This window comes from Salmo trutta, chromosome 16 (assembly GCF_901001165.1).
Source record: "Salmo trutta chromosome 16, fSalTru1.1, whole genome shotgun sequence".
NCBI classification, from domain to species: domain Eukaryota; kingdom Metazoa; phylum Chordata; class Actinopteri; order Salmoniformes; family Salmonidae; genus Salmo; species Salmo trutta.
Genome location: NC_042972.1, coordinates 42,266,647 through 42,279,082, shown reverse-complemented (window position 1 = coordinate 42,279,082; position 12,436 = coordinate 42,266,647). Strand labels below are relative to the sequence as shown.

Here is a 12,436-nt window from a genome sequence, read left to right as displayed (position 1 = left end):
TCACTAATCTATGAACACAGCTGAGGGAGGTGCAGGAGATTTGCATGTTAACCATGGATGAAAGTCGGTGTGCATGATGGTGACTCTTGTAATGGTGACTGTATAGTCAGATGATATTTTATCCAGTGTAGCGCTCTGCTTTGCCTCGTTCTTTCTCTTGGTTATTACTACGGGTTGGAACCAAAAATGATTTTCCAATCGTTTAGTTTTGAACCACTTTTTTTTGGTTCTGTTCCAACCAGCAAAATAAAGTTCAGAACTGGTTCGAACCCCCAAAAAAGTAGCTGTTTATATTTTTCCTTTTTTTTAACCTGTGAAATCGACTTTTTAAAAAAACATTTAGCTAAATAAATTACTTCGCCATTCAGTGCAGATAGAGCAGGCAAGCTAGTTGCTTATGTGCTTGATGGACAGACAAGTGTAGCCAATGGTGCAAGATGCGACTGAAATGTACAGGTGGGGAGAGAGCGATATACTTGAGGAGGAGGCTTGAAGCACTGGGCATCTTATTATGACATGCATTATCTGAATTAGGACCACAAAATTACCTTTTTGTATTAATAAATCAAATGTGAAACATATCTAGGTCTATAGTATCCTTAACTAGTATTGTTGTTCGATTCTAATTAAAATTAATCAAAAGGACAGTAATTGTGACATTTAAGTGATAATACCTGAGAAGCTGGTGTTTGGAGGATATATTGGCACGGGTGTTGTTATGCCCGAGACAATATATCCTCCAAACACCGGCTTCTCGGGCATAATCCCTTTTATACAACGGGTTACCAACATATTCAAATAATGACTAATATATTTTCATAAAAAATGTTATTTTTATGAATTTATTCATACTATTTCATCCAGCTGGTCGTTCGTTCTATCGGTTTGGTTGCCAGAGGCATGACCCAGTCGTTCAGTCTTTTTGTTCTGTATCTATGGATGCAACCCTGTCATTCATTCTAAATGCTCCATTGCCATATTGTCTGGCAATGTTCTTAGCCCTTGCTAGCTAGCTAGCCAACTACGGCTAACTTACAGTCAAGGCAAACAGTGTAGCTAGAATAACAACGAAGTAGCTGCATTTGTTTAAGCTATTTTCTAGTGACATTTATTTGGATACAGCCAAAACAATGAGCTAATGATGCGCGATTTCACCTGGCATAGTAAATGTGCTCTCTCGTCAGGATGCTTTTGTTCAGAGGAGCTAGCCAACAACATCGCTAACACAATCACTTCAAACTGAAGCTGGAAAGACTTCAAACTAGCTTTACTTCGTTTCGTTTTACCTGTTTTCTATTGATAGCTCTTTGTATATATCCATAAAAATGATGCTGATTTCATGATTTTGACTGGCTGACTGTCTCCTCACTCCCGACACATTCATTACTATTGGACAGCTGGAGATCGAATTTGAATATTGAAACAATGTTGCAAATGTCAAAGACAGACATCAAGGTTTTGACAAATCTCCTCTGTTAAATTAAATAGTAGTCTAAGAGAATGTCTAGATGCTTTTTATAGTGGAGATCAAGTTTATAAATTGCCTGGCTGGGCTGATGAGACAGTGGATTGCACAGTCAGATGGAAGAGTAGGTATTTTAATGTCATAGATTTAGCCGGTGGTCTCTTGTGACCAATCAGCATTCAGGATTAGACCCACCAAATGTATAAGAAAGTATTATCACTATTATGCCAAATCAGATTTAGTCCATTTGAGGGAGTTGAGCTCTTCGAGAGGAAGACAGAACACATCCAGCCTTATTGTTTCCATCCGTCATGGCTGTCATGCAGTTCTTTACACAGTCCTGATGTAGGAGGATGAAGCGTGTGGACTGGACTAGGAGCAATTATACATGGGAAGCCATTTTTTCCCCAGAGGGAAAATTATTTGAAAGAAGCTAATGGTAGACTACTGGTTTTCCAAACAAATGATGTCATGCTTTTCAAACCAAAATATTACCATCGTAAAAGGAGTGGAGGAAAATGAACTGCTTTGTTCTTCCTGTCTGATGTCCAGACTCTAGACCACAGGCTGCCCGCTGTGTGTGGCCTAACTAACTGCATGCAAATATTGTCCTGGCTTTGACCATCTGCCCAAATTATTACCGGCCAAAAGTTACAAGCAAGCTTATAAAATGGGTCTCTGCTCTGCTTTCATGTGCTTCTGTTCTACATTTATTCTGCATTCGTCTAACTTGGCTGATGGGTTTCATATTCACTGGTTTATTTCTAAGCTCTGGGTAGCAGAGCTTCCATTTACCCCACCTCTGGAATGTAGCTTCAGACCGGTCCTCCACATAGCACCTTGATTGGAGTAGTCTAAATAGAGGGGATATGAGCATCCTCCTGGTCACTGTCGTGACTTTACTTTCATTATTCTGATAACTGTTATTTATCGAATCAACTAACTAAGTTTAATTGTTACCCGATTTAAATTAATCATGTAACAATTAACTCATTAGGAATTTGGAGCACCACGAGAGCGGTTGTTTTAAAGCCTTCCCGTCTCACGAATTAAACTCGAAAGGTCTTTACCTATCACATCCATAAAACAGTCAATGTATTAATCAGAACCTCTTATCATTCTGAACAGTCATCTTATTAATCATTATCGCTTATCATATGATCATTCTGAACAGTCGTAACCTTCTTGGATCTGCAAAACCCCCAGCCTAGCGGACTGACAACATATGGCTGCTTGTTACACACTCACTCACTCACACACACACACACACACACACACACACACACACACACACACGGCTGAAGACGAGCGAGGGCAGAGAGACAGGATCTATTGTTGTGGTCTATTTATCCAGGTTCATTCTGCCTAGCTAAACACCAGCTGTACCCAGGGATATTTCTGGCTACCTGCATAAACAGACTGAGAGCTAAACGGCCAGAGGTCAACGGTCACGCCTTGTTCAGACTATGTAACGTTAGGAGACCTACGTTGAATATTAATCAAGGTCATTTTACGATGCTCTGTAGAATTGTGGTCCTAACATTTATTTGCATGAATAGCTAACATGTTACCTGGTATGGCATGTAGAAAATATTAATACATTAGACATATTTTAATTAACCTCCAGCATGTAGTCAGCTGCTGTCATTTATTTGTGGTTGGCTCCATTTCAGACCTACTGTATTGAATGTGCTGGTATGATCTCTATGTCCGGTGAGGCTCTGGTATCAGTTGGTGTCAGTGTAGCTGTGCTAGGGCAACGCCTAGGTAACTCAGGCCTGTCTGAAGAGTTTTACCGGCACAGGACGACATGTGGGTAGAGTAGACATTTACTCAATTACACTCAACATTTACATTTACATTTAATTTACTATCTCTCTCGCACCTCCCTCTCTCGTACCTCCCTCTCTTTCTCTATGTGTGTGTCATGCTGGGAGTGTTTGGTGCATGCTGGGAATTGTATGTGCGAGAGTTGTCTGGAGTTAGATCGCCTGTTATTTTTCTCGTTTCCTTTTCTTGGTGGTTTGCCTTTTTTTTACGCATGATTAAGGTTATTATTTTTCTTTTTGTGGTAGAATTAAGTATAATGTATTTCTTGTCGGAATTTCCCTGGTTTTGGCGGGGATGGCGACCCACATGGGGATGGCGAACCACATGGGGATGGCGACCCTGTCACTTCGGCACGGCTTTAGGTGTGTTACTGAAGCTACTGTCACTGTGGAGGAGTTTCTGGCCGCCAAAGGAGAGAAGGTAGGATATGAAAACGTTGCTTATGCGTTCGCGTCGAATGGACTGTTGTTTATTCCCAATGAGATCTTGGAGCGCGAGTTATTGGAGCGCGAGTTATTGGAGCGCGAGTTATTGGAGCGCGAGTTATTGCGGTTTGGGAAGTTTGCAAGTTCTGTTGAGATTGTTGGGTTGCAAACACCCGGCTCTGAAACAGGTTATGTCGTTTCAAACACCTGGCTCTGAAACAGGTTATGTTTGGCGACAGGTGTTTGTTTTTGGACTCACCGGAGCAGACTTTGGAAGTATTGTTTAAAGTCAAGTATGACAACAGACTGTATATGGCTCATGCTAGTACGGGTAGTCAACGGTGTTTTGAGTGTGGGGATGTTGGCCATAAGCGACATGCTTGCCCGAAAAGGGAGAATGTGGAGGGAGGGACACAGGTGGTCCTCGTAACACCTGGGCCCACTGATGTAGGGAGAGGTAGGACGACAGTGATAGAGCAGCCACAAGAACCTGTTTCTGAGGAACAAGTTGTCCATGTTGAGGGTACCGAGTTGCAGCTTGTACCAGAAGGGAACATAGTGTCTGTTATGCAGGAGAAAAATATTGTTGTAGGAGGTAAGGACGGATTTGGGAAACCATTTCCCCAGACTGGTGAGATACCCAGTACGAGTGATGGGGTTCAGGTGGAGCTAGTCTCCCAGGTAGTGGAGGAGATGTCCACTACGGGTAATGGGGTTCAGGTGGGGCTAGTCTCCCAGGTAGTGGAGGAGATGCCCGGTATGAGTGATGGGGTGCAAGTGGGGAGTGTTCAGAGGGATGTGGCTGAGGGGAGTGAGGGGTCTGTGGCCTCAGTTGAGGAGGATAAGGAGAAGGATATGGACATCTCTTTTGACACAATAGCAGCTGGTGACGACTCTATTTACAATCTAGAGGAGGTCAATGGGTTCCTGGATCAGACTTTTGGGAAATCTGTCAAAGTGGCAGATTTCTTTGATGTTGATAAGTTTGTTAGGTCAGCTGTGGTGTTACAGAAGACGGTGGGGTTAGATCAGTTGATTGTGAAGAAGCGTTTCCGCTTGAGGAAATGTGTTACTGCTGTTACAGCAGCAGAAGGTAGTGGGAAACATGGTCAGGTTAAGAGAGAATTAAAACAATAATAATGATCATGCCTCTCAGTGTTTTTTCACGGTCTTGTTTCTCTGCTGTTTCTCCTTTCTCTTTTCTTTACGGCAATCAATTGCAAGGATTCTTAATCAATGTAGACTAACTGAGCGTGATATATAATCGTATAGTACACAGCAAACTCACATGGATTATTTTGGCTTTGAGGCGAGCCGAGATGTGCTCGGCATGAAGATTTTGCGTCGCCAAGAGTTTGAAGAAGGATGTAAGGCAACTTGTAAGGGCCCTTATGATGGAAAATGGAGCAAGAAAATGGTCGGCTTGGGGCCAGAGGATGATGACTTTGGATGAACTGATCAACTTGTAAGGGCCCTTATGATGGAAAATGGAGCAAGACAACGGTCGGCTTGGGGCCAGAGGATGATGACTTTGGATGAACTGATCAACTTGTAAGGGCCCTTATGATGGAAAATGGAGCAAGACAATGGTTGGCTTTGGGCCAGAGGATGATGACTTTGGATGAACTGATCTACAATTATGGTGTGGGAGAATATCGCAGAGGCAATGACTTCTTCGGTTTGACTCTGCAGTCTAGCAAGGCTGTCAGTGATGCTAAGCGGCTTGGTTGACCCCTCACTGAGGTTGGAAAGGGCTTCTATCTGGCTGAGGCTTCTACCCGGTGGACAAGGAACAGCCTCCCAATGATCCTGTACAGAAGGTGAATCCGGCAGGGTCTGACCTGCAGAAATCAATACACTGCTGCTCCTCCCTTCTGGGGATGAAGGTGAAGGAGAGCAATGAGGAGAAGAAGACTGCTGCTGGGATTCACAGACACTCAGTGTAAACTAGAGCTTCACAACATTGTCTGGGCAGTAGATCATGGGACAGCCTTCGGGCTGGATCTCCTGTCCACGTGAGCAGTTGGCAGATCTTGAAGCCTTTTTTTATTTATTATTTTTTAATTTCACCTTTTTAACCAGGTAGGCCAGTTGAGAACAAGTTCTCATTTACGACTGTGACCTGGCCAAGATAAAGCAAAGCAGTGCGACACAAACAACACAGAGTTACACATGGGATAAACAAGCGTACAATCAATAACACAATAGAACATCTGTATACAGTGTGTGCAAAGGAGGTAAGGCAATAAATAGGCCAATAGTGGCGAAGTAATTCCCATTTAGCAATTTACACTGGAGTGATATGTGCAGATGAGGATGTGCAAGAAGAAATACTAGTGTGCAAAAGAGCAGAAAAAAACAAAAGCAAATATGGGGATGAGGTAGGTAGTTGGTTGGATGGGCTATTTACAGATGGGCTGTACAGCTGCAGCGATCGATAAGCTGCTCTGATAGCTGACGCTTAAAGTTAGTGAGGGAGATATAAGACTCCAGCTTCAGTGATTTTTGCAATTCGTTCCAGTCATTGGCAGCAGAGAATTGGAAGGAAAGGCTGCCAAAGGAGGTGTTGTCCTTGGGGATGACCAGTGAGATATACCTGCTGGAGTGCGTGCTACGGGTGGGTGTTGTTATCGTGATCAGTGAGCTGAGAACGCGGAGCTTTACCTAGCAAAGACTTTTATAGATGACCTGGAGCCAGTGGGTTTGGTGACGAATATGTAGCGAGGACCAGCCAATGAGAGCATACAGGTCGCAGTGGTGGGTAGTATATGGGGCTTTGCTGGCAAAACAGGTGGCACTGTGATAGACTGCATCCAATTTGCTGAGTAGAGGGTTGGAGGCTATTTTGTAAATGACATCGCCAAAGTCGAGGATCGGTAGGATGGTCAGTTTTACAAGGGTATGTTTGGCAGCATGAGTGAAAGAGGCTTTGTTTGCGAAATAGGAAGATGATTCTAGATTTAACTTTGTATTGGAGATGCTTAATGTGCGTCTGGAAGGAGAGTTTACAGTCTAGCCAGAAACCTAGCTATTTATAGTTGTCCACATATTCTAAGTCAGAACCATCTAGAGTAGTGATGCTAGTCGGGTGGGCGGGTGCGGGCAGCGATCGGTTGAAGACTATGCGTTTCATTTTACTAGCATTCAAGAGCAGTTTGAGGCCACGGAGGAGTGTTGTATGGCGTTGAAGCTCGTTTGGAGGTTTGTTAAGTGTCCAAAGAAGGGCCAGATGTATACAGAATGGTGTCGTCTGCGTAGAGGTGGATCAGGGAATCACCCGCAGCAAGAGCAACATCATTGATATACAGTTGAAGTCGGAAGTTTACATACATACACTTAGGTTGGAGTCATTAAAACTCGTTTTTCAACCACCACACATTTCTTGTTAAAAACTATGGTTTTGGCAAGTCGGTTAGGGCATCTACAGTGTGCATGACACAAGTAATTTTTCCAACAATTGTTTACAGACAGATTATTTCACTTATAATTCACTTCATCACAATTCCAGTGGGTCAGTTGACTGTGCCTTTAAACAGCTTGGAAAATTCCAGAAAATTATGTCATGGCTTTAGAAGCCTCTGATAGGCTAATTGACATCATTCGAGTCAATTGGAGGTGCACCTATGGATGTATTTCAAGGCCTACCTTCAAACTCAGTGCCTCTTTGCTTGACATCATGGGAAATTCAAAAGAAATCAGCCAAGACCTCAGTAAAAAAATGGTAGACCTCCACAAGTCTGCTTCGTTCTTGGGAGCAATTTCCAAACACCTGAAGGTACCACGTTCATCTGTACAAACAATAGTACGCAAGTATAAACACCATGGGACCACACAGCCGTCATACCGCTCAGGAAGAAGAAGCGTTGTCTCCTAGAGATGAATGTACTTTGGTGAGAAAAGTGCAAATCGATCCCAGAACAACAGAAAGGACCTTGTGAAGATGCTGGAGGAAACAGGTACAGAAGTATCTATATCCACAGTAGAACGAGTCTTATATCGACATAATCTGAAAAGACGTTCAGCAAGGAAGAAGCCACTGCTCCAAAACCGCCATAAAGAATCCAGACTATGGTTTGCAACTGCACATGGGGACAAAGATTGTAGTTTTTGGAGAAATGTCCTCTGGTCTGATGAAACAAAATTACAACTGTTTGGCCATAATGACCATTATGTTTGGAGGAAAAAGGGGGAGGCTTGCAAGCCGAAGAACACCATCCCAACCATGAAGCACTTGGGTGGCAGCATCATGTTGTGGGGGTGCTTTGCTTCAGGATGAACTGGTGCACTTCACAAAATAGATGGCATCATGAGAAAGGAAAATTACGTTGATATATTGGAGCAACATCTCAAGACATCAGTCAGGAAGTTAAAGCTTGGTCGCAAAAGGGTGTTCCAAATGGACAATGACCCCAAGCATACTTCCAAAGTTGTGGCAAAATGGCTTAAGGACAACACAGTCAAGGTATTGGAGTGGCCATCAAAGCCCTGACCTCAATCCTATAGAAAATCTGTGGGCAGAACTGAAAAAGCATGTGCGAGCAAGGAGGCCTACAAACCTGACTTCGTTACACCAGCTCTGTCAGGAGGAATGGGCCAAAATTCACCCAACTTATTGTGGGAAGCTTGTGGAAGGCTACCTGACACGTTTGACCGAAGTTAAACGATTTAAAGGCAATTCTAACAAATACTAATGGACTGTATGTAAACTTCTGACCCACTGGGAATGTGATGAAAGAAATAAAAGATTAATTAAATAATTCTCTGTACTATTATTCTGACATTTCACTTTCTTAAAATAAAGTGGAGATCCTAACTGACCTAAAACATGGCATTTTTACTAGTATTAAATGTCAGGAATTGTGAAAACTGAGTTTAAATGTATTTGGCTAAGGTGAATGTAAACTTCCGACTTCAACTGTATACAGAGAAAAGAGTCGGCACGAGAATTGAACCCTGTGGCACCCCCATAGAGACTGCCAGAGGTCCAGACAATAGGCCTCTCACTCACCTCTCATCTCTCTCACTCACTCACCTCTCTCACTCATCCCCCTCTCTCTCTCTCACCTGTCTCTGTGTGTCAGTGGTGACACCACATCACCCTGCTCTTCTGTAGGACTGATCAGCCTCTCATTTCCTGTTTGCTGGAGAGGGGATTATTGCATTCTCACCGCCCCACACCCCTCTCTCTTTCCGTCTCACTCACACCCCTCTCTCTGTCTCACATACTTACCCCTCTCCCCCTTACTCACCACTCTCTCTCTCTCTCTCTCTCTCTCTCTCTCTCTCTCTCTCTCTCTCTCTCTCTCTCTCTCTCTCTCTCTCTCTCTCTCTCTCTCTCTCACTCTCTCACTCACCTCTCTTACTCACCTCACTCACTCACCTCTCTCTTACTCACCTCTCTCACCCCCCCTCTCTCTCTCACCTGTCTCTCTCTCTCTCTCTCTCCTATCTCTGTGTGTCAGTGGTGACACCACATCACCCTGCTCTTCTGTAGGACTGATCAGCCTCTCATTTCCTGTTTGCTGGAGAGGGGATTATTGCATTCCCCCCCACACCACAATACGTTCCCCCATACCCACACTGCCTGGGTGTGCCCTGTTGTGATTGGTGGGTTGGTGTATTCATGCTAATGAGAGGCATCAGTGTCAGCAGAGTACAGCTACTAGGAGATTAGATTCTCTGTCACTGGGTGAGGAGTGGTGTGTGTTTTTGCGTCTGAGTGGTCGTGTGTGCGGTCCTGCAGGCTTTCTGTGTGATTGATGCAGTGCATCCTCAGATGTGTCGGCTGCAGAACATCGTCTGCATAATTGTTCCCTCCCGCCGTTTGGCGAGGAGCAGAGAATCCACACTGACACTACTGACAGAAGGCTACAGTACTCCTCCTGCTCCCTCCTCTCTGCCTCCTTACTTACCTCTCCCCTGTGCTTCCTAATAACTTTCAGACTTTTTTCATTTCTGATCTGTTTTCCAGCTAGCAGTATTCTGTACATCCCTGTTTTTGGAGAGAGCAGTGGGAACTTGTTTTATTATTTAACAGCAAGACATTTGTACATTTTAGTAATTTAGCAGACTCTCTTATCCAGAGCGACTTACAGTAGTAGTAAGTGCATCCAGTTTCATACTTTTTGGAGAAGTAGAATCAATAACTTAGCTTTCCTTCCCTTGTTTGATAAAACAATGATGTTGAAATAATACGTTTCTATCTGGAGGCCAATTCACTTCTATTTGATGTTCGGAGGTAAAAGCCACAATATCAACAACTTGACGTTAGCCTCTCAGAAACACTCTCATCCTCAGATGTTAAGACAGTGCTGGGACTCAATGCCTAGCTCTGAGACAGTTTATTAGGCCTGCAATGCAGAGAAGCAGAGCGGAGGGAGGTTTTACAGACACTCTGGGTTTTAGTGATGTTTTCATGGACGATGCATTTTTGTTGGCAGTTCAGGTTGAGCAGAGCAGTCATAAAAAGTGAACTGAAGTCTTGGAGATGGTGTTTTGTTTTGGGGCAAGGCAACAGTGTCTGTTCTTGGGCTAGGTTTTGGGCGAGTGAGTCCCATTTTGTGGTAGTGTCTGTTTTGGGTTAGTCAGTTGTGTCTGTGGTAGAGTCTGTTGTTTGGGGAAGCCAGCGGTAGAGCAGTGGGTAATAGCTCATTAGTCATAGCGGGCTGGCACCCAAACACTATTGGAACAGATGGACACCCAGACCCCTGTGGAGAGAGCTGGAGCGGCCACAGTGGAATCCCACAGCCGCACACACTTGGGACACTGGACACAGCTCAACTCCTCTCTCTAGGATTCACAACGTTTAGCCTAGATGTGGTTCTGCTTTCAACTGTAAACCATGGACTGCGAACTAACATGTTCAAATCTCATATTTCAAACTGCTACTGTGCGACATTGACAAGTGTGAGAGTTTAGATGTGCACTGATTTGACTGGATAAGAGAACCTGGCATATCCTCACCCAGAGAAGCCCATCCCTGTGTGTTTTAACATAGACCTGCATCATGGATTTCTTACTGTAACTGGTACCGCAGCAGCTTCCTGGATACCCTCAGCCTCACTAGCATGTTAATGTTAAGGCAGGTTCTTTGTAAAAACTGTGCCCTCCCTGCCTTCATCACAACCAAATGCTTTACATTCCTGCCCCTGTCCCAGACCTGCTCAGGCTCTGCTGTCTATGACAGACACTCAGGGTGCTTGCCTGGCTCTCTGCCTCTGGCTCAACTGTACTTCATCTCAGGAAGAAGGCGTTCTTACACTGAACCCTCCTAATACTGATTGATCTTTGTTGACCGTAACGGAAGGGCATCTGTTTTGGCTCTTATCGGCCCATCTCCATGCTGGGGGTCGAAAGGGGTCGTGTGTGATGTTTCACTGCAGTAGACAGTGACTTGACAATGGGGCAGTATACAGTGTGTGTGTGAGGGAACAGGGATGTGTGCTGTGAAGTATGTAGCATAGGATCTGATTACAGTGTGTGTCTGTGGCTAGTAATGCTCTCTCCCAGGGCGGGACCAGAAATCGTCTCTGGCAGTTCTGAAACACCAGACAATTTTTCTTTCCTTGAGGGCCCCCATTTATTAGCCACATAATTATTATTTAGCACAAAAACAAATCAAGTTAGACAGGCTCACTAGGCTAAAAATGGACTAGCCCATCTCTCTCGCTCTCTCCCTTAGTCTCTCTTTCTCTCCCTTAGTCTCTTTTTCTCTAACTGCTGATGATGACATTTCTCTCTTTTTGGGGAGGGGCTTTGTTTTATTTATCGAGACCATGATAGATCACTCGGACTCGACTAAAAGCTTTGCCTTCATTACAGGTAATATATTTGAATCCCCATTCGAAGAATGTAAACTCTGTATTTAGGCTCCAAGGAGAGAACTGTACTGTCAAGTACGGTTCGTTTACGTTTTGCTGTTGCATACTCTGTCAATATTGGAGACTAGGGCCAGGAATTTCCAGGGACCTCAGCATACAATATTATCACAATACTTAGGTGCTGATACGATATGTATGGTGATTCATACATTTCTATATGTATTGCAATTCGATACCGTGATTTTATTGCAATTTTACGTTCCAAACAGATTGCTCACTATGTGTCTGCTGCAGAGAGACGAGAGAGCATGAGAAAATGAGTTTTGATTAGTCAGGGAAATAAAAGTGCTGAAAGCCATTTGTCTCACTATTTACAAGCAAGATGGAGAACAAGCTATAGGCTGAAAAATACCTGGCGCAGGTACAGCCGATATGCAACTGTATCGATTATTTTCTCCTCATCACTGTTGGAGACGACATCAAACCATAACTGATTTTTGTTTATGTCCAAACCTAAATGAGAAGCAGACTCTGACTGTGATGCCTGAGAATGGGAGACAGGCATGACCTGTCAGCTTTGATCAATGGGATTTGGGAATAGGAGGAGGAACTGCGAACGTGCTTTTTATTAACTTTGATGTAGCAGGAGATCCAGAGTGGAGGAGACGGAGACAAAGAGACGGATAGGTGGTGAAGGGGATAGAGAGCGGAAGAGGGAGTCCGGGCTATGCTACACATGCGGTTGAACCTACTCTGGAGGAATGTGGGTGGTCAGATGTCATCATCCACCAATGCAGACAATTTTAGCCTCTGGGTGGCCTAAGAGCTTTGGTTTCTCTCTCTCTGTGTGTGTGTGTGTGTGTGTGTGTGTGTGTGTGTGTGTGTGTGTGTGTGTG

The 12,436-nt window shown here is 44.0% G+C and overlaps 1 protein-coding gene and 1 pseudogene across 6 annotated transcripts in view; both read left to right on the top strand.

Moving 5' to 3' along the window:
* The window catches only part of LOC115150772 (membrane-associated guanylate kinase, WW and PDZ domain-containing protein 1), a 201,634-nt gene that overhangs the window by 20,970 nt on the left and 168,228 nt on the right, over positions 1 to 12,436 (top strand). The window lies entirely within an intron of this gene.
* On the top strand, positions 4,480 to 5,821 carry LOC115149900 (glyoxalase domain-containing protein 4-like; annotated as a pseudogene).